The following is a 27,213-nucleotide window of genomic DNA, read 5'->3' as shown; positions in this document are numbered from 1 at the left end:
AATAGATCTAAGGAAGAAATTTTTCACAATGAGGGTGGTGAAACACTGGCACAGGTTGCCCAGAGAGGTGGTAGATGCTTCATCCCTGGAAACATTCCAGGTCAGGTTGGATGGGGCTCTGAGCAACCTGATCTAGTTGAAGATGTCCCTGCTCATTGCAGGTCGGCTGGACTAGGTGACTTTTAAAGGTCACTTGCAACCCAAACTATTCTATGATTCAATGCATCATGCTCAGTGAAGATATGGTCTACTTAAATGCACTTTTACTAACATATGTTTATCTGTGTATTATAAGACTGTTTCTCTTGCAACCAATTGTCAATTTTTAAAGTGTATTTCTGTAAGTTAGCATCTAGCTGGTGGTTGGGGACACACACACATGTGTGTGTGTGTTTCTAAATAACTTCTGCTTCTCTGCACCACAACTTGCACATAAAAAAAGTGAATATGGGTTCTACATCACAAAGCCAATTAGAATGTATTTGCATATCCATAAGATATTTTCATGGAGTAGTGTGATCCGAAGGGTCACAACAATCAGATCAAGAAGTGCCTTAAATCTTTGTGCCTCTAGAGTCTCTCTCAAAACTCTTAACAAAAAAAGACAGACTATCAACATGTTATTTTCCTGTAAAAGTAGGTAAAAAGTATGGAAGCTTCTATAATAATCTAAAATTACTTCTTAAATATTGCCATGTCCAGCCTACTTTTATATACAGCTAAATGCCAAATAAAATTAATCAGTACTAAAATTAACACAATGATTCCAAGTCTGAACTCCCTCCATTTGGCTAAAACATTTTCAAGTGAAAAGGTGGAAAAAAAAAAAAATCATAAGAGCAAAACCATAAGAAGATCTACAGCTTTCTGGGCATCTTTCTCAGACAGTCACTATAGAAGTAACAGACAGAAGCAGACTCAAGGCTGTCAGTTTTGCATTTCATCCTTCCGAAAGACTTTCCAAGACTTTATAAAAACCCAAAGCTATGGTTTTAACCATCTCAAGTGACAAATCTTGTACTATTTCCTTTGGAAGGCTATTCTGCAATCTAAAAACAAAACAAGAGAAAGAAGCAGTTAATAGGTAGCACTTACAGAAGTTTTTATATGCATACGGAGAGCTCCAAATATGACATAGTTTTGACTACATCTGTCAGCTGTGGCCATATTTAAACTGAAGACATTTCCTCATATGCTCTTATCTCATCTATTCAATAAAATATTAAAAATATCTTTGGCATCAGGCACTCTCAGTGTTGTGATCCAGGTAAAGCTTGCCTCTAGCTTCATCATGCACCCTGATTCAAGACTGCAAAGTGAATGAGTAGAGCGATCCATTTAGACCAAAGTAAGATAATGTAAGTTGGTCATTCTCATCAGAACATAGAACAGCAGAAATTTCACTCAAACACCATCAAGATGAAGACAACATATGACAGCCTCTGCCTTGTCCAGAAAATACCTTTTACAAGCCCAGTGGAAGGCTTCTTTCTGTCTCTCTTCCACCCTCCAACTAAAGTATCTCCAGGCTTTTTTTTAAGATTACTCTTCTCTGATCTTAATACCTTATTTAATTTATTTTAAATGAATATCTCATTTCAATTATTTGTTATCAATAAGAGGAGAACTTCAGCACTTTGCAATAATAGCTAGCACTCAGGCACAGAGTGAATATTCACATGAGTATTTCCTTTGCTGTTCCAACTTCTCACTTTGGGAGCTTTATTACCGCCTTACTATATTACCATATTTACTATTAACCACATTACCATCATCATGGCTTTGTTACCATTGGCAACTGGAAATTTTCAAAAGTATGTGAATTTTATGAGAAACATGAGTTTCCATCTGTATGAACAAAACAATTTTGAGCTTGAAAACTCCTCATCATTACAAGCGAGTTGTTTCACATGAGTGTGAACAAAGATCTTTTGGAAACAGTTGCCTGGTCTCTTAGTTTAGAATCAGCCCAGCTGAATGACATTTTCTTGGAGAAAACTGTTGCTGAACAATTTCACAAAGATATTCTGGGACGTATTTGAGGGAATTCCCATTAAAAAACTTCAAGAAGCTAGGACTAACTGCTGAGAAGTACTAGCGCTATTATATTTTTAAGTAGGCAACCTATTCAACAGAATAATGATCACTTACTTTTAAAAGTAGAGTGACACCTCTGTCCAAAAGTGGACCATTCCTATTTTTTCCATATTCTTCCCACTCATCAAATAGAACAGTTAAACTAAAATTTTGAAGACCAAGGCAGTTAGTTCATCCTTACGTAACTATTCTACTCCAGATGTTTGGATTTTTTTTTATCAAAGCAAAATAACAATGGTATATGGTTTTAAGGTATGTAAGAAAGTAAGACCAGTGCACAATCTGCCAGTTTAAGTGGAACTAGTTGGAATTTCTGCACGCAAAATATTTCAAGACTTGTACGCTAGTTTTACTTTTCATAATTAGTGGCTAGGGTCAATTTTCCTTTAGAAATAGTAGTGGGTGTTCCAGTTTCAACACTTGTTTCATCTTAGACAAGAAAAAAGTAAAACTAGGAGGAGAATAATGCTCCTTACCTGTTCTGATACAGTGATTTATTTTCCATAGTGAGTCAGCAATAATAGTGATAGAATCATCAACGATTGTTATGCTATAAACCTGCTTCCTAAATACTGCTATTTGTACTTATTAAAAGCAGTATCACCATCCCTTGAGCTTAGTAATTTATGTAACTACATCAGCTAAACAAAAAAACACCCCACACCTAAAAACAGCAACAGTAATACTAGAAAACTAAAAATGATCAAAGCTTTGAAATGCTCTGAAGTTAGGAAAACTACACATCCCTTTCATCTGCTTATAAAAAGAGGCCCTTAGCTCTGTTCTCAAGTAGCCCGTTCCCAGTCCTAAACATTGATTACAAGTCAGTTTGTAAATGCCATACTGTTTCCAATAAAAATCAATGTTTATGCATACACTTTGTGAAGAGAATCACCACAGTGCATACACAAGGGTTAAGGAAAACCTTCCTGTTTTTTATTTTGTACCTAATATTTGCTTTGATTACAAATGAAATCATAAATCAACCCCTAAGCATCCACCAGACTGAAAAATGACAGTCAAATACCTTAGGTCAGCACTATCCTCGAGTGAATATTTAGTTACAGTGAGGTACTCACAGGTACCTAGGGTATGCCTGAATTACTGAAAAATTTGTTGAGATTCTTTGCAGATGTCAGACATGCTACGTAGTGGGGAAGGGGGATTCCCCCCCCTTCATCACTAACTGTTCAGATTGTGATGATAATTAAAATTTATGTGGATACTCCCAGTTTTCTAATTCATACAACAGAACATTCAATTGAAACTGGGAAGTACATAGGTATTTATTAACCTACTGAAGTCATACTTCATGGGTCTATGCTGTGTCTAATACTATTAACATCCTCATAAAAATCTTTCACACCCTACCACTCCAAATTTCCTCAATTCCTTCCTGATAATGGCATTTTTTCCCCACTACTAGCAATTCCTACTAAAAGTCTTTAAGTTTTGGTCCCTCTTATCCCTTCATCCTTTTCAGATCAACAAAGTGGTCAAGTGGCCTTCCAACAGATACTTAGCTGGTCTATCAATCTAAGTATAGGCTCTGAATAGTAAGATCTTTGTATTCCACAGCTTTTACTATCTATTTTCTTTATCAAGATTTCCCAGCTTTAAGTACAATTTTCGACTGAACTTTTCACTTGCAGTACTCACCAAATCATCTCAGCATTTGAAAAAAACTAAGCTGTCTCTTTCCTGTAGCAAGACTATTTAGTTCTCCTAATTATCTTCTACACTGCATCACTCCTTTTCACTGTTTCTTGAAACGCTCTGAACAGAAAATCAGCTCTGTAGTTTTACCTTAGTATCTTCAATTTCTGAAGTTGTCATTGGTAGTTAATGTCAACATGAATAATGCAGTTAAGTGTTTGAGAGCATGTCTTTCCAACAGCTGGCTGTATCCCAGTGTTACCATTTACTGTTGGTCACAAAGCCTTCCTTATTTAGAGTCTTGCTGTTTGCCTTTCCCTGCCCAGTCTTATGACAATACTGCCTGACAACACGAGAAACACTATGCTACTTCATATGGATTTATAAAGCCAATTTCTGCCTACGGAGACAAACTTGGTTTTTATTATAGGTAGCATAACTGACTGTTCTTCATCACCAGCAGAAACATTTACCTAGCTCAGTACTAGCAGTGCTTTTAATGACATATAGGTTTTTTTAGTGCACAGTTGCTTTTCAACAGTAAATGTGACATCTTCCCTCTGCATTGTTTCTGGGAAAATTGATTGTGTTGCCCTACGTCAACCCACGCATTCAAAAGTGCAATATCTAAATACATTTTAATGACTGTACCTTTCACCTGCTCACTTGGTCACTATAAATATTCCCAAATAATTTCTCTCTGAAGAAATGGGCCTCCTAGCATCCTTTTCAATACCCTCTTAATTTTGTTAACTTTCCCAGCTCTGAATCAGTGTACAGTTTTGAAGCACTTATGGAACTTTTTATATAATGTGCATTCAAGTTACATGCGCAGCACTTGGTCCCTCTTATGTTTTACTTAAAGATCTGTCAGAGGAAGACTTCACAACAAAGCCACTGTAATAGCAGCTTTTTTTTGTGTGTGTGTGTGTGTTAAATCCCAAGTACTTTATTTGTTCAAGCATCTTAAATCAAGGTTCCCCTTGTCATTAAATTAATCTTCTGGGTCATCTTCTTTGGTCATGTTACTTCATGAAGTGATGTTTCAAAATAGATTTTAACTCCAAAACGATCATACACAAATATTGCAAAATTCAAAATTTAGACGGTTGCTTAAAGAAAAAATAGGAAAGAATTTCAGATTATTCTTTATTTCAAAACTGCAACAATCATATCTGAAGATATTATTACATGATCTTCCTTCAGATTTAACATCTTTAGTAAACACTTAAACTGGACCTCTCTATTAAGAAAGGATTATTTGTTTAAATTTCCTATTACTTAAGCAGGATTCAAAAGTCTTTATAGACATCTAACTGCATAGGTAAATGCAAACACCTTAATGCTAATATGTACAAATATATTCTGACTATCAGTATCGACAGGTCATTGAATGAGGGGAAAAAAAAAAAAAAAAATCAGATTTTATAGGCAGACTGCTTCCTTCCAATAACAAACCTTTCTGGCTGAGAGGCCAGACTCTTGATCATACTCCTTAACCAATACCAAATAAGCCTATCAGTTAAAGTGATGCACAGTTCCAAGCAAAGCTGTGCCTAAAGTGTGGCCTGGCCTTGTACACATCTAGGAAAAAATGTGTTTCTATGTTTGAAGTTTCTCAAAAAGCCATATCTTTGCCTTTGAAATGCAACTATTAGTCAGTGACTTTCTTGGCAGAAAGGTGGAAAAAGGTATATTTTACATAATAAAATTGCACATTACAAACCTGATGTGCATAATAGATTATGTTATGTATATCAAATTACACATGCACTGGTACATTTTTCAAAAGGGTGACCTTCTATAATTTCTTATGCATTCTAGAGAAGTGTTAAACATTTGAAACTCAGATCTTTACAGTTATAAAACTGCTGACTCATAATATCTGAAAATGTAATAGCAAATAGGATCTTAACTTGATGCATGATTTACTGAACTGTTATAATTTCTATAAATTATTAAATCAACTCTGTGCTACTTAGACGCACTAGTACAGAATTTCTCATAGATTTGAGCAATTAATATGACTTGTATTTAGCCTACTTTCATATTTCTTAATTCAACCATCATGTTTCATCACAACATCTTAAGGGTCCTCTATTATTTTCAAAATAACTTGGAGAAAGAGGAGAGGGGCAAAATAATAGATGTATTATTGTCTTTGTTTTGAAGGTAGATGGACTATAATCCAGGATCCAGTCTAATGAGGATCAACTTTCTCTAATATAAGGCCAAATTCTGCAAAGCACAGCTGTATGACCTTGGCTCAGCTTCAAAGCAGAACACTACTGCTGAGTTGATATAAAGAAACCATATAAACTAAAGATTTTAAAGATTTTGTTGTTGTTTGTCTCTACTTAATAAAACTTTTGAGTTGGTAGTAGTTTATAACTCCGTTAAGAGAAAAACACAGACATGAAGAGGCATAAAATCTTGAGAGGGAAAACAAAATGAGTTGGAAGGCTGTAGTTCAGGAATATCAAGAATCACCACATTCCAACAAGCAGCACAGGCTGACACCTTTCCATCTGACTGATGATTTCCTGGCCAGCAGTGAGTCATGGGTGACTCCATCAAGGATGGTGAACATAATATTTAGCCTATACTAGTTCCAGACACTTGCTTTCTATATTAGCTAATAAATAGCTCTTCGTTATACAATGAAAATCATATCTTCTATTCATTATGACCATTACTTGCTAGCCCTTGACTTTTGCCCCAAACTAACAAAATCAGACTGATAATTCTTTGAGTCCCAACTGGAACATTATCAACACCCAGTGCTTTTTTATTCCTGAGGGCTTTGACTGCCTGCTGAATTTCATCATGTTCTAGTTCTTCACAAACAACTCACTTGTCTAGAAAATAGCTGTCTACTCATTTCACCTCTCACTACACTACTACCTCAAACTTTCCATAATTACATTCTTGGTAACTATTTGGGATTCTCAGCTCATTTACTCTTTCACACATTCATACCTCTGCCTCACCTGTTCCTCAAGGATTCAATCCTACGATCAAGTATCATTCCAGTGTTTTATACTCCTCTCAAAGTAAGAGAAGCTTTATTAACACAATTTACATTTGTATGATATACAGTTATTAAGAAATGCATAGAAAGTAAACAGAAGGTTCAATGTAGTAAAGGGACTTAGATTTGTGCATGAAATTACCATCTGAGAAAGATTCTCTTTTTATGCATCTGACCCCCATTCACCATATGTCCGCAATTTACTAGCAGTCTAGTAAAACAACAGAATTGTCACCTAAGGAATCCCTTCACTTTGCGGGAAGGGAATGAAAAAAGAAGTGGTTGGGGGTGGGTTTTTTTGGTTTGTTTGGGTTTTTTGTTTGGGTTTTTTTTTTTTTTAGGGGTGGTGGTTTTGTGTTGGTGGTGGTGTTTTTTTTTTTCTCCAGTGGGTCCAAAATCTGTAGGGTATCTGTAGGTATCTGTAAAATTTTATTCTAAAAACAAATTATGGATACATAATCTTTTCAAAGAAGAAGAATGTAAGAGTAGAGAACACAGATTGCCCACAAGCTACAATGAAGTTGTACAGTCCAAGCACCTAAGATGTACAAAGAGTTCCTGGCTACACACATTTTATACCTTCAGAACTCTAGTTGCAAGACAGTGAAAGACATCTGAACTTTTTTGCAAGGAAATCATGCATTCCCTGTCCACTTATGTCACAAGGGCCTTTGTTAGCAACTTAACACCCTGTTAATTTTGAATTTTCTTGCTAAGTACTTCTCTCTCATTTACCATAGTCTGACTTCAGATTAAGATTTCTTCACAATACCTGATTCTAGTCTCATGAAAATGCACCATTTCACAAGGACTCCTAAAACATTTATGCTCCAGTACATTTCTACAAAGTATCCACAGAGTAACATTAAAGCTGTCTGAGATACTGTAAAGGTCTTCCTGCTTCAGGAAAAAATTCAAGCATGTGCACATGTAAAGAGGAATATACCTGCTCTTGATGGTCTCCCAAAAAACCCTTCAGTTGTACTTCTGATCTGCTTCGTTTTCTCTATTAAACCACACAAATATATTTTTTTGTATTGTATTTCATCTTCACAGTACTAATCAACCTATGGATAACTGAATGTTCATTATCTGCACACCACATCAGTCTTTAATTTCTTCATGCAATCTTCAAACCATCTTTTGTTCTTTATACTTCAAGATATTCTCATAGTCCCTCTGTGATTCCCAGTGCTATATCTCTGAATGTTCTCCCAACAGGTATCAACATGCTCTGTAACCTACACACAGTTTTCTAAAGCCTAAGACCTCTTCTTTTTTTAACAGCTCTTACCTATACTTTAAATTCCTCACAGACATCCGTAACTGAGCTTTTTCAGCTGATTCTTTATTGTGACACAGCTCCTTCTCACCCCCAGTCTCACAGGATGGGGGACTCAGTCACTATCAGCTCTCCTTGATTATCCAGTAAAACTGGATCACATTGCTTAGGGGTATATCTTGAACAACTGGGAAACTAATTAATTTCATATGACTGCTATTAATATCTTTCCCTGTTAAGTGATTTTCAAACATTTTTCTTTCCTATTGACTCAGACACAGATGATAATCACATAAACAATGAAGTGCCTGAACAGAAGGCTAGATTTTGCTTACAGCTATATAGAGAGAGAATTCTATGAAGCACTACGATTTCCTGTGCTTAAACACACTGTTCCTACTGTATTTGGACAATTCCAAACCCTTCAGGCCAGTCAGAAATTGGTTTGAGAGGCAGCTTGGCTCATCAACATCTGGCAACCTGCAACCCCCGCCCAAAAGCTGAAGGCCTACCAGCCCAAACTCTTTTTGCAGTCCACTAGATCTGAGCTACAATTCAAACTCCCTCCAGCCTTCTACCAAATCTGTTTCTGAGAAGCAGCCGTTAGCCACCTATATACATTGGACCCCCTAACTAGACATGACATAGTTATATCTGCTCATGTCTTTAAGTTTAGTCAATGTATCAAATGCAGTTCTAATATTATCTAAACAAATATAGGTATACTCCATATTCCATAAATAGGTATGATCATTTGCACAATATTTTATGAACAATCCTGACAACCGTGTAATCAAGTATAACGCATGCTTTGACAATGCATTATGGTCATGTGCTGCAGCATAATCATTTCAGCAGCATTCCTGAACACACAGAGGGAACAGTAGGGCATAAGCAGAAGCACCTGTAGTTATCATCCTTCTATTATTTTCAGTTCTCCACAAGATAGCTTTCTATAGTTCTGTCCCTGACTGGAGGACAGAAGGCTTTTCTCTAACAGCTAAAACAGGGCCAGGAAGGTAAGCTGGTCTTGATTTAAGCTTGTTTTGCAGCAAAGCATAAACACATTGCAAAGTTTAATGTCTATTCCCTTAGTCCCTGGTACTTGGGCTTCATTTGTGAGATGTTTCCTTTATTGAAAAGATTGACAAATTATATTCTCTCATACTTCTGCCTGGTGATTCATATTATCATTTGCTATTTATAAATCTGATTTTAATTCTATAAGTAATTCTAAACTTTTAACAAAAGAGGTACCCTGAAACAAAAATATAATGAAGGCAAACAACCAAGGAAAGGATAATTGGATTTTTCTCAGGCTATGCTAATCTGTAGACTATAAATGCTGTCTGGTTACACTTGAATACTGTTAATTTGCATGTAGCTGGGAGCACTGGCATGAACCACAAACATATTAGATCATGACACCTGACACTAAATGCTCTTTCAGACATCTAGCATTTCATACTGGAATTAGTTGACTTGGTAGACACATAAAACACTTTTTCTACAACTATAAATGAGAGGAGATTACTTCTAGTAAAGTTTAAATAAAATCAAGTGTGCAAGTATTTTATCAAATGTAGTTAGCTTCTGCTTACTAGAAACAAGCTGTATATGCAATAGCTGTTTATGCCTTGCTTGGCAAAAACAATCATTCAGACATTGGTATTCAGAAAATAAAGCGCTTGTCAAGATCAAAATGCTAATCATTGCTTGCTGAGAAATTCAGTTGTTCCCAGCTGTAGTGAAAGCAACATGTAGCTGGAAGCAGCTGCAGCATATTATCATTACCTAGTCTTAACTGAAGTTGAACTCCTATGTATCAGCAAATGGTCACCAATGAGTCCCAGAAAACTTAGAGAGCATGACTATAAAGCTTGTATTGAACATTTAAAAAACAAAACAAAAAAGGTATCAGAAGGCTTGTAATTCCTAAATCAGAACGTCACCTTTTCAATCAGCAAAACAAAATGCATTGACCAGGGTTTCCCATAATGCTTCTTCCTTTGAACAAAGGATTTGTTCATTGAATCCAGAGTAAGTCATAAGTGTTAATTATATTAACAAACTGTAGTAAGTCTTACATACATAAATTCTCACATCTATTTTTCCTAATAATACCATTTCTGTAAAAAGAATAAAAAACATTTTTTAAATTGCTGAGTATTTTTATCTTGCTTGCATATTTTGAAAAGGAGCAAAGTTTAAGGATGAAATGAATAAGAAATATGATAAAAGGACAAGCCTGGACACAACCACTGTTTCAGATTTAGCCTGCAATGAAATTTATGTGTAAGGATCCTTGCATCAGCCCCATTGGTTTTAATCAAGTTTCACACCAGCACTAGAATCTATTCACAGGGACTTATTTCAAAATTTGAGCCTAGATCACCAGTGCATGCTACAAACAAAAGCTGTTACATATACCCTTTGAGCTACCATACACACTGCAGCTAGAACTGCGGTTCTGTTGATTGTTATGTAATTACAGATTGGCCTTTAACTATACTGCATAATTCTATCCTAATCCTGGCAACCCATCAGAAACTAACTGCATGCTACAAAAACATGATAAAAGTCTTTTAATTGAAAAAAAAAAAAAACTTTATAAGATGTCATTTTGCAATGCACAATAAAATATTTAAATAAATACCAAATCATATCAGACAGCTTAACTAGACCTACCAAAGATATCTCTTCCACCAGCCTTGCCTTCTCCGAGACGCTCACCAGCTAGCTGTGAGACAGAGGTTACGTACACTCATTCTCTAACCACAAAGAAGAGCCTGCCCTTGTTTGGAAGCGCATCATAAACACAGTGTCCCCAAAATACATAATCCTGTATTGAGAACCGGTTTAAAACAAACAAACAAACAAACCCCCACAAACAACAACAAAAAAGCAACACAGAAAGATTCCTTCCAGACCAAACTCTGGCTTACTCTGTCTCAGGGTTGCAATGATAATGCTTAGTTTGGTCCTGGCTTCTCAGGTACACAAAAAGCTGTCTTCACTCTGGACACTCTTGATCTTCATGATTAATCCTCTTAATCGTCTATTATCTCGATCTACTTTCACCTTCCTATGTTATCCTCTTCTCTTGTAATACATCTGATTCCAAGACTGTGTCCATCAAACTAAACCAAATAGTTCCTACTAAACTAAATTGTCCTACTAAATTGTAGGATGCTAAACTACAATTTAGCTCACTGAATTTTCTATGATCCTTAAGTGAAATAGTACTAACACTGGATTTACTACAAATGTTTGTAACTTTCCATAGTCTGTATTCCCTCATATTTTGGGACCTTTTCGCATTGTACTGTAACATACTACAGTTACTGCAATAATTTTTGCATACATGGAAGAGAGATGACTGATTGCTGCAGTGGAAACCAAAACCTGAAAATATAAACATTTCTACTGTTCCAAGATTAAAATACCACTGACATCAGAACAACCTAACAGGCACAGACACAGGAATTTGGAGTCCAAAGTTCACTTTCAGGCTCTACAGATCACCTCAATGACTTTGACAAGTCACTCCACTTCTGTTTCTTATTACTCTTTGTGAAACGAGGATAATCACAGCACTTTAAGATCACAGAATCACAGAATCACTAGGTTGGAAAGGACCTTCAAGATCATCAAGTCCAACCATTAATCCAGCGCCACCGTGTCCCATAAACCATGTCCTGAAGCGCCACATCCACACGTTTTTTGAACACTTCCAGAGATGGCGACTCCACCACCTCCCTGGGCAGCCTGTTCCAATGCCTGATCGCCCTCTCAGTGAAGAAATTTTTCCTAATATCCAATCTAAACCTCCCCTGGCGCAACTTGAGGCCATTCCCTCTCATCCTATCGCTGGTTACTTGGGAGAAGAGGCCAACACCCTCGTCGCCACAACCCCCTTTCAGGTAGTTGTAGAGAGCGATAAGGTCTCCCCTCAGCCTCCTCTTCTCCAGACTGAACAGCCCCAGTTCCCTCAGCCGCTCCTTGTAAGACTTGTGCTCCAGACTCCTCACCAGCTTTGTTGCCCTTCTCTGGGCACCCTCCAGCACCTCAGCATCCTTCTTGTAGTGTGGGGCCCAAAACTGAACACAGTATTCAAGGTGCGGCCTCACCAGTGCCAAGTACAGGGGCACGATCACTTCCCTACTCCTGCTGGCCACACTATTGCTGATACAGGCAAGATGTATGGGGGAATATTGCTATATAAGGGCCAATGGATACAATGCTTATTATTAACATTAAAGCACAGAAACCAGTATCAATCCCTCTCCAACATCTGCTAAAACAAAAAAAAATCAAGACAATTGTTGATATATATTTGCCAATATTAAGTTCTTTTATTTCTAGACAGCCATTACAATCATGTAATAAGAGCAACCAGGAACACATCTGATGACTGATACTACTGCCACAGTATTCTTACATGTGTTTTTTTTTTTTCTTTTGCTCTTTTTTCACTTTCTCATTTGAAATATTAAGTGTGATGGCTTTGTATATGTAAGCCACTTAATTTCAGGAACACTCTATTCACCTACTTGGTTGCTTAATATCAAGAACTGTTGTTTTAAATAATGGAAAGGATTGCTTTAAGCTGCTCTGTTATGCTAGCTGACAGATTTTATAACTTGCTTATTAAGTCCTGACAAGAAATAGCTTCTTTGGGACTGCTTTTTATCCAAAGATTCTAGAAGGACTGGAAATGCATTTAGATGAATACTGAAAAGAGTTCCACCTTTCATGAAGGGAAAAATTAAAGTAAAAATATTAAAACAAATACATTTTTTTAACAGTAATTGGATCTATATAGCATTGTGGAATTATAAGAACATACTGCATTAGGTGTGCAAAGAAAAAAAAAATTCAATTTTGTTATTAAAAATAGAACTTGCCGAAGTTTTACTTTGGGGCTATAGCACTGTGTGTTCATTTGCCCATTATCCCTCCCTTCTGAAATGTTAAAAAAAGGAAGAAATTATGGAACTGAGATGTGGCAGCCTGGAGGTTCAGGCTGTTTATTTTTCTTTGATAGAACTCTTCAGGTACAGATATAAATAAAACTTATATCTCTGGACATCAGAGCCTCAAAAATTCAACTGTGTATATTGAGTAGTACCCGATACACACGTTCCAGTGAACTCAGTTGAGTAACAGCATTTGGAGGTACTCCTCTGTCCCAATACTATATGATTAATTACCATTTTATATATACTGCGTTCTGATCTATTTAAAGACTTCACACTTGCAAAGAAATTTAAGAGAAATCTGCATTTGAAAACCTCTAAAGATCAGGTTTGTAACTTCATTAAAACTTGAACAGAATTTTATTGTTATGAATTCTATACATTAAATTTATCTTCATGAAACTGTTTCAATACCAAATATTCAATCAGTAATTTTTTAATATAAGTTTCAAAACTCCTATTGCAGAGGAGAATCTTATTTCTGAACATCTCACAAGGTATTTCACTAAGTCAATTCACTATATGAATTTAGCAATGGCAATCAATTAGATACTTTGTGTTTACCCTCATGGGTTTCACTGACCCCACAATTTCTTCAGCGTTATATTTTTCAGATGGATCTCACAATGAAACAAGTCATAACGTCCCTAGGAAAGTCCATATATCAGCTATTACACCTATAAAATACATGTCTAGTATATATGATTGAAATCAAGATAATTCTAATGCAACTTCTGAGGAGAATATCAAGTATATTTTCAAAATCAGTGTTGTATTTTATTGGGCATTACACATAGAATTCAAAGACTAAAACTGACATGTTATTCTGGCAACAAGCAATTTTTTGAATAATCAGATCCTGAGCACCTGCGATGCCTGAAGAGTAATAAGCTACAGCAGAATTGCTCTGTGTGGACTACTACAAAGTTTGTAACTCATCCTGTGAAGGTGAAATCACTTGTTTTCCACCTCCTGTTTACACAAAGATGCATACATTTCTTTAAGTTAGCACAGTCATCTCAGTTTTAGAGCAGTGAAATACTTATGACAAAGCCAATAAGCATTTTTAACAAACAGGTTTTAAACTAACTTTAAATGCAACTTTGGACACTGCATACAGTTTCAGACTGAGCAAGCCACCAGAGTTACATTAACTTCAGGCAAAGTCTAACTTCAGTGCTGGAGATTTCCCAAATGTCACTAAAAAGCAATAAGACGGAGTTTGTCTATAGTCTTGATCCTGATTGTAAATAAGCAATATTATTCCCAGACATGAGAACATCAGAGCCATAGGCTTGATGAGAATTTACCTTAATCAATGGTTGCCCTCTCTCCTGTAAGGCAATTAAGATGTATGACACTGAATCTACTTCTGAGGAATAGAGGAATAGCACATGCTTTGCAACTATCATCTTGATATTACAGACAAGATCCTTCCCTGCACCCCAGCCACTTGTGTCTAGGACAATCAAAGACAGCACTCAGGAGGATAAATAAAACCCTCAGATGGCTGACACAAACGCTTCTTTCTCTCTCTCAAACATTTTGCTACTGAAACACCAGGAAAAAGTAGCTGTGGCTTTGTAACCACCTTTTTTTCTTTTTTTTTTTTTTTTTTTAAAAGTGTCCTTTATGTATGATTGACTCACATAATGTAAATTTTCTTCCAAAACAACATAAGGAGACAGGACTCTCTTACACACAGCTGCATTAAGATCAGCAGTGGTGAACTATAGGCAATCTTATCCTTTGTAGCAAAAGAAAATTTTGTTCACATCTATTTCCCAGGTTCTGAAAGTTTTAACTGTACGCAAAAATATCTATAAGCATTCAGAAAAAATAAGCGTAAGGCTATCATCAGCCAGTGACCCTGAAGGACTGAAATATGTCTACCAAAGAGTAGACATTCTCCCCACATACTTACCACTTCTCAAATATGCCTTTACAGCTGACTCACAGAAAAACATTTCCAGAAAGAAAGTTGGAGCTATACAAAAGCAAGGCAATGACAGCAATTTTCAGAATTCAGGAATTTGCAACTTAGACTTGTAACAAAGGCAAACACTATTTGCCTTTGTTGCAGGGTTAGAAATTCAAGGAAAACTAAACACCTCTCTGCAAATAAAAGATAAAGTGCCACCAGATAAGTGAAATACTGGTTTATATTGTTCACATATTTATATCGAGATGTGTTTAAAGTGTAGATGTTAAAAAAAGAAAAGCAGCATCTAACTTCCAACAAAATAGACAAGTAGTCAAATACTTGCTAAATACAGTGCTAACTTTGCAAAAAACCCACAAAACATACATACATTTCATTGAAAACTTTTATCAGAATGCTTTTTTTTTTTTTAATTCATAAGTAGCTTTATAGTCGTAAGAAGCAGAGTACCCACTCAAAACCAGGCAGATTTTAATATCAAAAAGTAGTGCAAATGTTTTAAGAACAGCATTATTAAGAACTATGATGAAATCGCTATATTGAAAGACAGGCTAGGTTAGTCTAGGGTTCAGAATGTCACATTCACTTCTCCTGGCATGGCACTAACTTTCTTCATAGTTTACCTGGCACCATGTTTTTTAGGTTGCCATTGCTTTAAGGCTTTTTATGCTTTAACATATGGATAACATACCTCAGGGTATAGCTTCAGACAACAGCCAAGCCAATGATTACTTGATTCCAAATGATGCAAACATATTCTTCGTCACTACCTGCAGCCTACCACCACATCCTGTGCCTCAGGACCAATACTCCTCTGACTTCATGGCGTAGCAGTTCACAAGGTAATTTAGCAAAACACCTAAATATATTTCTACAAAGTTTAGGCCTTTTTCATGTGGCTCACCACAAGGTCAGATGAGCTCAGAGGGGTGGCACAAAGGAAACACTGGAGATAGGCAGCCAGCATCATCTAGACAGCAAATAGGGCACTAATCAAGCCAGCTGTATTGCAAAGCTGCACCTGAAGCACAGAGCTTCCACTGAAGTTAACAGGATTCAGTGGGATCTCTAACCAGCAAATCATATATTGTGCCTACCTAAACTTGTTAGATACTTAATTTTCATTAGGATTCTAATGTTTATTATGTCTGTTCACAATTCTGTTATTTGTAAAATAGGAACAATAGTATGTCTCTCTGTACAGTACTCACTCCAATAGCAGATAGCACAAAAATATTTTGGGTAACATTTCAACTAACTGAACATAAAAACACCCCACAGTGCTATTATGTGTTTGTGTGTATGCATGTATAATAATAGTTGCTGTAAACAGTTGCAGACTGATGAATACGTTGCATCATTCATGACTTTTAGCCTAACCTCCATGTAGAACCTTCCAGATTTTCAAGAGCTTGAGACAAACGCAGTTTGAAGGAGAGTCAAACTGGTCCTTCGGTGGATAGATTCACTGCTCTTACTCAGTTATAAGGACCCAATGAAAACCTACACTGAGTGCAGTGAATTATCACCTTGACGTAACCACCTTGCTTTTCATATCCAAAATGTGAAAAGAAACCATCCTAAAAAGTGTTGATTGAAAATACAATTTCAACATTTTTCTACATTGTAATCCAGGTTTGCTTGTTACCAACACAGACACAGCTGTTAAGCTTGCTTGCATGCAACTCCAGTGGAACCTAGTTGGTTATACTTGTAATGATGCCCTGAAATATTTTTTAATTCAGAAAATCCAGTATTCTGTAGCACAGACTTCCATTTACAACACAGCATCATGTATCCTGCACTCACCATTAAGTCCTCTTTATCAGAAACTGTATCATATGCCTCTCAGGCTTAAGACATAGATTTAGACACAGTATAATTGCAAGTATATTCACATGCCCATCAGACGACTTTCTGAAAGCTCATCTTTATTTGCAGTGCCTCAACTTCTCTTAAAAAAAAGACAGTGACTCTGCAAGAGAGTGACCGCATGCAAGCTAGTGCTCTTCACAATTCCTGATTTGTCATTAGAGACCAAAGGCTCCTGCATCTAAAGAACTGCTGACAATGTTTTGGTTTCATAACATTCTTACTGCTCAATGGTTAAAAAAAAAAATCCCAAAATAAAGAACATTATAACAAAGCAAGTTCCACTGAAACATCCAACACAGCTACTCCAAAAAAAAAAAACAACCACCAAACACTAAACAACAAAACAATAGGGAATGAAGGAGAATGAGAGAATGAGTTCTTATTGCAGACCAACTTATTAGCAATAAAACATAGGTACACATTATAGTTCAATATTAATTGAATTTTTATGCATTTACAAGCACATATATTTAAAGAAAACACAAACCGGGATACTGGGTTAAATTAAACAAGATTTTCCAATATGACTCACCTCTAGCAAATTATTTACAAGATACTTTACTTGATGCATGTAAACATTACCATGAAAGTAAAAAATAATAAAAACATCATATTTTTCACATTTTGCCTCCGTTTCCCAAGTCTGTATTTTCTTTTTCTACTGGGGTTTGTTTGGGGTTTTTTTGGTCTCCTATTTTTACTGTAACTTTTTCATATTTCTGCCATGTGATACATGGAAAAAGTATTTTTAATATACATAGAGATATGCACACAGGTTTCTATATATATACACACATATGTATTTTGGTGTATGCATATACACAAACGTGGGAAAAATTATTTCCTTTTCAGTTGAGAAAAGAGTTTTTATGTTTTCCAACTGGCAATGAATGGAGAAGCATGGCGCGGTGCGGGAAGGGAGGAGCAAAACAAACCGTTGGCAGACGATCTGGTAGATCTATGCCAAACATGGGTTTGAGCAGGATGAACTCCATGTGCTTCTCACCTTATGACAGTATTTATATATAATTTTTTCATAAGCCTTATTTTTTCCCCTGCCACTCCATGTAAAATTCACATTTGTTCATGTGCTTGAACATAGCACTGCAATAAAGAAAGTGTTTGAAAAATTCTGAGTAGGATTACTGTTCTGCATTAATACTTGCTCGTCTTAGACTGTGCCAATGTTATGGAACACTGAATATATTTACTGTGACAAGTGATCTAGTCACAAAGCTATATCTCTAGGGAATGATGATTTTTCCCATCTGTCCAGGACTAGAAACTAGACTGTATGCTTATGCCACAATATTTCATTTTCCATGTGTTAGTCAGAGCATGCTAAAGCTGAATATCTATCACATGCCACAGAGGAAAAAAGGAAAAACACACCTGCATACTGTTCAGAGAATTTCAAAGTTACAGATAAGGAAAACATGCAATATAGATGCAATCATGACACACAACTCTTGTTATAATTTATTGCCAAAGTTGTTCAGCATGCTGTATACTTTAAGTGCAAAGACTCAACAAGGATACTGAATACTAAATTTCAATGTAAATTTAATTGTTTTACTGTCCTGAAAACAAACAAAAAAAGTAGCAGCTTTTTTAATTGCAATTAATATTCACAAATTTGTAATATATTTCAGTTGGAACTCAGCTCACCCTGAGTTGAAGACAGTTCTGTTCATGAATATTCTGTTTATTTCCAGTTAAAAGATTTGAGGTGACCTAATATTTTTTCACCCAGCCTGTTTAACCAATGAGCATCTAACAATTCAAAACACTCAATTTTTACTTTAACTGAAACAGGTTATGGACCTTCCCCTAGCTGTGTTGGGAAACCATCAGGAAGGCAAAACTGTTCTCCCACGACCTGCCCGAAGCCCAATTCCAAACAAATGGTTAAATTACACGAGATACTATGAGCTAGGTTAAAACTTGACAGGATAATTTGCAGAGCACACGAGAATCTTCTTGAGATAAGAAATAAGAATAAGATTCACTGCAAGTAGAATAACTGTTGCATACTTTGCACTTAACACATGTAACCTTAGAATCACACGCACATTAATATTAAAACATTGGGGCTTGCAAAATAGCTGAGGCCTTAAACATCCTGCAGCGTTTCTGAGGCCTCACTAGGGACATATACTCTCGGTATCAAGGTTATGAACATACCGCTAATAGAACAAAACAGGATTATCTTGCTCATTCTCTTTCCATCAGACAAATATACACACAGGCGGATATATAATCCTTGCAAAATTGTCTAGCTCTTACCTCAGATAATTTAACTTTCTTTAAATCTCAAATATTACCTAGTAGCAAAGAAACCAATATATTTGTCTGGAATTGTTGTCTTCATCTCTACATTCCTAAAATAAGTTTTCATACTCCTAAACTAGATGAAAAATATAAATATTATTCCCCCAAATACAGGTCCATTAATATTTTGTTGTGAGGATAAATACTGAATCCTCTAGCAGTCCAAAAGTGCTTCAAGTAATTCAATTTTGAAGAAGGTCTTAATAATATATGTAGAAGCATTTTACCTGTAGTAGCAGTAATATTGATCTCACACCATTAAGGTTTGCAGCATTTTTAAAACCCATTACCCTCCTGCATATTAGCTCTCACTAGCAGAAAGGACATCACTTTCACTGTTAACTTCTGGCAGACATCAACACAAAAAGGTAATTCTACCTGCCAGAGTGTCTGCCTGACTGCTTGATAATGTCAATCAATAAGCAAAATCACTTTCTTACAGTTATTATAAAACAAGATGTCTGTTACAAATTCAAATACAAAAGTTGTATTTCTGTATTCAAAATATTAATGAGCCTTAAAATACTTACTCACACATTTACTAACATATACTTCATGAATATCAGTAGATACACTAATCCACTACTTTCTAAAGTAACACTGGCTGGATAACACCAGAATGGATTTACAACATTGATGGCCAGTGTGTACAGCAGGTCATCACAGACACTACTGAATCATAAAAGAAAGACCTGTCAAGTTTCAGATAAAGCTGGCACTTGATGATGATAAATTATTTACTAAGTGCTCTTGTTGAACCATTAGGGAAATCCTTTCTTCTTCCTTCACCATCCATTCAACTCAAGAGAACACCGTGTGCTTATTTTAAAACAACATAGTAAAAGAAAGCACATTTTCAGAACAACAAACAATAATGGAAGTAAACATCAGGATACCAGCTAGGAACAATCCTGTGTTACAAATCTCAAAGTGTTGGGATTTTCATCAGCAATACCAAAATTGTTCAGAATAATGTATCTTGTGAAAGGTTATAATTAGGTTAGCAAGGGGGCTTAGTGGGTATAAAAGTATTGAGAATGCACATACGAAAAAAGAATCATTTTAGAGGCATTGCTGCACCTCTGGTATCAATGATTATCATTTGAATTCTTGTGATTTCCTAAGAATGCCGGAAGGATAGCAGTTCTACCTTAGTTCCCAGACAAAATTAAAAGATTGTTAGGCTGGAATAGTCAGAATTGCTTTCTTATACCATAGATTGTTGTGCCTTGCCTACCCATTCTTCAAGAACAGTCTTGTTCTACCCTACCAGTTTGCTCCTGAAGTCTGAGCTGTAACAGTTACCTAGAGATTTCAAAACTCTTAAGAAATTCAATCCACTATCAGTTTGTCTGGGTATACAGCTGAAACTCAAAAAATTCAAATGTGAAACATGTTTCTAGGTTCACAAAACCTCTCCAGCAGTAACTATGGACCCCAGTGGATTTTGGACACACTCAGTTCAAGTCCGTATCAAAAGTCAGTATTAACAGAAATATTTAACCAAAAAGTTGTATAGGATTTGCCCAAATACAGAAGAGGATTTTGAAAGTGAATTAGTAATTTATTATTCTTCAAAGGCAAAAAACAATTTTAAAAGAGGCTACAAATTTCCCTCACTATAGTAAAACCAACACATTTCACAATTGCAGCAGTAAACTTCTAAGCTACTCTGGAATAGTATATACTCTAATCCACTAAAAACTGAAAAATCTTGACAGCAGACAGGTATATAGCCTACAGTACCCATTAGTGCACTGATTCTACATGAACCCACTACACTGTTTCCATTTACAAATACAATTTTTGATAATACGGTTCTGAAAAATAAACAATTTCTAAATGTAAAAAAACCCAATATCCATAATCTTTCATAATAATTCAAATTTTAAAATAGAGAAGTGATTCTATACATTCTGTGTACCTAATTCTAGGCACTCCATTCTTAAATTGGACTAAACAAGAACACAGTTTTGCCTACCAACTTCCCAAGTAAAAAAGAACTATAAAAACCAAACACATACAAATGAAAAAAAACAGAGACAACTTCAGCTGAGGCAAATCTGTTCTTTCATTTAAGTCACTGAACCTATGGAAACTTACACCAATGTAAGATTTGTCTCTGAACAACTGCATGCCTATAATATGTATATGAAGGTAGTTGTTTGGTCTCTAAGCACTAAAATATACTCATTATTTACACTGTGTTTTTAACAAATACTCCAGTTGAATCTAAAAAATAGAGCTTGAGGAGTAAACTTTAATTATTAAAAATCATGTTGGCCCTATTTATTCTAAACTTTGAAGCCATGTAAGATTAATATGTACTTGTTGACATTGCCTAGGTACTGTGTCATGATAAATAACAGTAATAATGATCAAGATTCTTGTATACAGTAAGCTGAAGCAAGACTTTAGAAAATGTCAGTCCCTTTAAAAATACACTTACAAAAATAAACATGTATCCACATCAACCCATTATTAACAACCTCTTTAAAAGGTGCAAAGTTTAAAATGTATTTACATGTATCACAAGTTAAAAACAGAACTATTTTTCCCATTAGATTTCAGCATGCTCCAAGATTCTACCTAGTGCCACAATGACCCTAGAAGACATTTTCAGATACTTGCTGAGGGACTGCTATCTTGTTTGGAATGCCAGAATTCACAGTATGGGTGCACTATTCACCCTAAGATCCACTGAGGCTTGGCAGCGCCATGTAACAGTAGCAAAGATCTCCCAGGCTAATGTGTCAGCCCATACCTCAACACACAAACAAGTGATACAAGCTCTTCAAAGATATTAAAAAACATAGTAAGAACAGTTATTTTTAAAATTCAGTCATGATTGAGTTCCTTATTGAAGGAACAGAAGCAGCTCTTTGTTATCATCCGTTATCTTCACAGGAAAAAATACCTGTTATTTCTGTGCTTACTCTAAACAGAAGGATAATCCTCAGAGAAAAAGTATGTTCTTTCACAAGATCAGGAGTTACAGGAGCTCAGGCCTTACAGAGAACCTGATCCAAAGTCTTCTGTTGGTGAATGCTTCTGTAGGCTTCAATGACTTTTCCATCATGACAGCCCATCATTAATATCACCTTCTATGAAAAAGACTTAGGTTATTAGACATGCTTAAGTATAAAAATCAAAGCTCACTTGCACCAAAGGGATTACTTGCTTCCACTCCCTCAGAGGTCAAAGACATTTTCAGCTTTTACAACAAGGTACTCTGATTATCTAGTTCATTAAATTCACGGGGGATTTTCTTTTTAATAATTAACATACCTGAAGTTTGATATGATTTCTAGCATCTAATTTACACAGTAAGATGTTTGTGTTTTGAATGTCTGAATTGCTTTTGAGTGAGAGGTAGCCTTAGATAAGTTTTTAATTAAACTGATAATATCACTTTAGGAGCTAAAACATCTAGAGTATAAAGGACACAAGTAATAACAGATTTTATAAGGCTTAGCAGCTTTATAAAGCTTGCTTGCTTTGTGGAAGAAACTGCTTTTGTGAAAATGTGTATTTGCCATGTGATTGCTTCTGAAGAACATTTAAAGAAGGTTAGACACCTCTGGCTTTAAGAAGCATTGTGTATTACCGTTCCAACAATACAGGGTTTTTTTTCCCTTCTTTCAAAATAGGAGGGCTGTAAACCTTTCCTACTGTATTAAATAGCAACGCATTTCATGCTCTCTGCTCCGCTCAGAAAGTGAGCTTTGCCTGTGTGTTAGATTCTATGCTATAAAATGACATTTGTACTTAATTACATTGTATTTGCGAAAGGACGCTACCAAGCAGTTTTCAAAGACACAAAGAGCCTGTAACTGGGAATAAAGTCTCTCCAGCAGAAGCTGAACATTCTGAGGTTTTGACCACCGCTGGCAAAATGACCAAATAACTACAAAGGCTAAAAACTGGCAAGACTCTGTCAAGTCCATCTACATCGAAATTTGCTAAATTGAACATGCTTCCTATATGGGAATGGATATCAACCTAAATTAATAAAATCACAGAATCAAGGCTTCAGATGCCACACTAATGATTATTGCAAAATCCATCAAATTCTCTTCACTGAAGACAATATAGAAAACCTCAGCTGGCATAGAAAAGCAGGTCCATCAAAAGGCACACTGGTGAACGTTTTGCCCAGAATCTCCACATCTTTACCTTACTGATAGAAAAACTGATTCTCACCAGCTATGATGGAAGTTAGGCTACGACTACAACTGACTACATGTTTCTGAGGCTGAACATCAGACAGCAGTAGCAGGAGACACAGGACTTAGGTCAAAGTTAGGCTGTTGGAATCGGAGCCAGATACCTGTTCTTTAATCCAGTCTCAAATCTGCATGGCTTACCACAGGAAGTCCACTAACATCAACATGATTCTATGCAGGGACAAAGGAAAGAATTTTTAAGTGAGCCACTGTGCAGAAAAGATGAATACTGCAATTCTGTCCTTGCTTGAATGAAATAATCAAGAAAGTCTTCACAATGTTCTCTTAAACCATGATTTAAACACTTGGCAAGTATGAGTTTGACCTCACTGTACCCTATGTTCAACCCAATAAGAATCTGAAACACAGAAGGGTAAGACAATACTCTTTGTTATGTACCCAGAAAGCAAATCACTACTGTTTTTGTATTTTTCCTTGGATCCCTATTTTTATGGCAGATTTCCACTACCTTTGTGTTTCAGAGGAAGCATCCTATGACTAAATAACCAAGTGCTTGATTTTAGAAAAAAGTAATTTATTTTTAAGTCCTGTGATTTCTTAAGGAGGACTAAATTGATAGATTAAGAAACCTGAAATTATAATTAAGAATTGCTTCAAAAAGTACTTCAGCAAATACATGTATATTTTCAAAAAAATCTTCCCACAGTACAAATGTATTTGTTCTGACCTCAAACAAGAAAACTAGTCCGATACCTTACCAATAACAAAAATGTAAGATGAATTCCAAATATTAAATGATTTTACAGAAGTGGATTCAATACGTGTTATTTTAGTTTCAGTTATGCTATTTTTCCACCTAAGAATTTGTATAACATGGCCATTAACTAGAATAGTCTGAAAAAACATCCCTGCACAATTTTTTCTTGCTGCACATCAAAACAAAAATTAAACCCTTTTTTGTCTCTCGTGATGAAACAAGTGCAGCCCATATAAGCTCCAGTCTAGCCTCTTGCTGGCTATTTGAGTATCAAGGCTACCATACAACAGGGATCTTATTTAACTTAATCTTACATATGAAAAATTTTCTGTAAAGCTAAGGCAAACTCAGCAACAGCTCTCCACTTGTATTTAGCTTTGAAACCTGCTATTTCTATTTCAGACTGAGAGAAGGGCTTATGTGCTTTAAAACTCATCTAGCTTTTTCCAACTCTAACACCTGGTCCAATAAAAGTTATTACAAGCCTTGGTCTCCTCTACTTCCTTAGATCATCATGCCAATAGCTAAATTCCAATCCCATACAGGCCTTCAAAACTTATTTGAAAATGTTCATTCTCTGAAAGAATAGACTTTAAATTTCACTCATCAGACCATTACCAGCAAGTGGAAGGCAAACTTACTTTGTACTCTTCTTTATCTGGTACAGAGACAGGGAAATTTTCTCACTAATGTTACTGAAATTTGTAATAATTTCTCTACATTTCCCCTGCTCCCAAGTGAAATATTCACCTGAAATAACATAACTGAGGTGCACAGGCTGCATGGTCTTTCCATGGTCATAACAGAGAAATAATAGTTCGATGTGTATTTTACCATGGTTTTGGTGGTTTGTTTTTTTTTTTTATGCTTTGTTTCCCTCAACTCTATTGAAAGGGATTCATACTGCAATCATCAGCTCTATTCTCATCTCAGACCAGTGATAACACCTAATATTGGTAATTGCTAAAAACTGAGGTAATTTACCTCTGTATTTGATGCTACCAGATTTGAGAAACTGAATAACAACAGAATGGGTGGGACTTTTATTTACTGATCATTGAATATATATGTATATTTACAGTATATGTTCTTTTTAAAAGAGTGAGATACAAATAAGATGCCTGCCTTATTTATTTTTATCTAACATCTGTAGTATGGATGTAAGCAGGTATACCTTGTTTCTTTTTATTCCCAAAAAAAGCATTCTCAGAAATTGGCAGTTTTCAGCATTTCTTTCAATGAATAAAAGTTAAGAGTTCCGAACCTTTATATCTAGGCTCTGACTAAACAGACATTATTGCAATTAATACATTCTCTTACACAGAGTACTAACATCTGCATTAGTACATCTAAAACATCTGCATAGAAATATTCCTGGATTGAATCTATTTGGGCAGCACTTTATAATATTCTGATCATATATGAAAATATATGAAACAAATGTTTCTCACAATGCACACCTGAGAGATCCCTATTCAATTTATTTTTTTCATATAGGAGAACTGTATCTAAATACTAAGCAACCAAGGCTCAAATTCTCAGATGAACTAATTGCTGTAACGTTTTTCAGACTGCGAAAACATAGCAAAAGCTTGTAACTCAACAAGTGACAGGCCTGAAACACAACTCTAAATCTGCCAAAACTTTGGCAGGTTTTAATCTGTTCTCATCTTTTTCATAAAACAAAGATCTATGATAAGAAAGTCACAGAGAAGCTACTGAAAGCAACACTCCAAACAAACATAGCAAACCAAACATACTTCAAAAGACTGGCATGGTAACTTAGCTGTTGGACTCCCATTATCTTCCAACTAAGAGTGGAAGAGTACAAGAAAAATTCTGCATGTTGCTTTGAAAATGTAGGAGTAGGTATACCCATATTCACAACAGGGCTGCAGATGTTTTAGATGTCAAATTTTCCCTCACCCCCAACTTTTTTTTTTAAATGTAAAAAAAGTGTTCTTGGAACCTAAAAAGTATGCTAGGAAACAGTTGAACTGGTATTGAAAAAAATGCTACAAATGTATTCAGAATTCAAAGAATTCAAATTATTTCTTTGCTACATGTGATAAATACTGTGGAAGCTTTAAGTTGCTCTTATTTATTTTCTGCTTTCGGTAACAAGCTTGATCCAAATCACAGAGGATGACTCAACGGAGATTCTTAAAAGACTGTTGCTACGAAATACTCAGCCAAACTCTCCCAGCACTGGAGATGTGGATTGTTTGGAAAAAAACACAAAGAAACTGATGTTATAATTTAAACTTTCAAATATATAAAAAAAGTCAAGTTGTCCAACTATGTTGTCTGTCAGTGTACTACAGTGCAACATGGCACACAAAGATATGATAACCTTCATATTTTGAATAAAAATTGAACCCTATATCCAAGCTGATTATTACCATAATATTATGAAACTACTACTTTCTACTTTGATTTCCTATTATCAGCTACGCAATGTACATCTTATACTCTTCCAAGATGCTTGCTATAGCTGAAGTTGTTTCATACATTGTTTTCAAAAACTAGCTGATTTTCATTTTATTGTGTGCTTAAAAACTCCCAGGAAAGTAGATCGAGGCAATCTGCAAAGCAAGATAGTAAAGAATTTTTTTTTTTTTAAATCGTAGATAGCATTGACTATCAAGTGTTTGCCCTTCAGGAAAAAGGCAGTTGCCTTAATATGAGCAAGCAAATTACAAACTAACCAACAAATACATTTTAATGAACTATTTATTTTAAAACAAAAAGTCTTTTTTAATCTGTACTTACATTACTACAGAATATAAAACAACTAAATGCATGATGAATGGTTATGCATATGGCAGAAGGAGTCTTTCCTAGGCAGAAACTCCTGAACTGTGAACCCTAATCTTAAACCAAGTTTAATGAAAGTCTAAGACAGTACTGCTGACAAGTTTCTCCTGCTTACAAGTGTGTATCTGAATACACCACACATTTAAGGCTTCTGTCCTCATTTGTAACCTCAACTACAAGCGTTAAATTAGGAATCCTATTGCAAGCAATTTATCCATATTTTACAAAGGCATCCAAACTTCAGAAACACCTACATGAT

Source organism: Phaethon aethereus, assembly GCF_964289735.1.
Source record: "Phaethon aethereus genome assembly, chromosome: 13".
Taxonomy (NCBI): Eukaryota; Metazoa; Chordata; class Aves; order Phaethontiformes; family Phaethontidae; genus Phaethon; species Phaethon aethereus.
The sequence above is the reverse complement of the archived record's forward strand: the minus strand, read 5'-3'. Positions refer to the sequence as shown.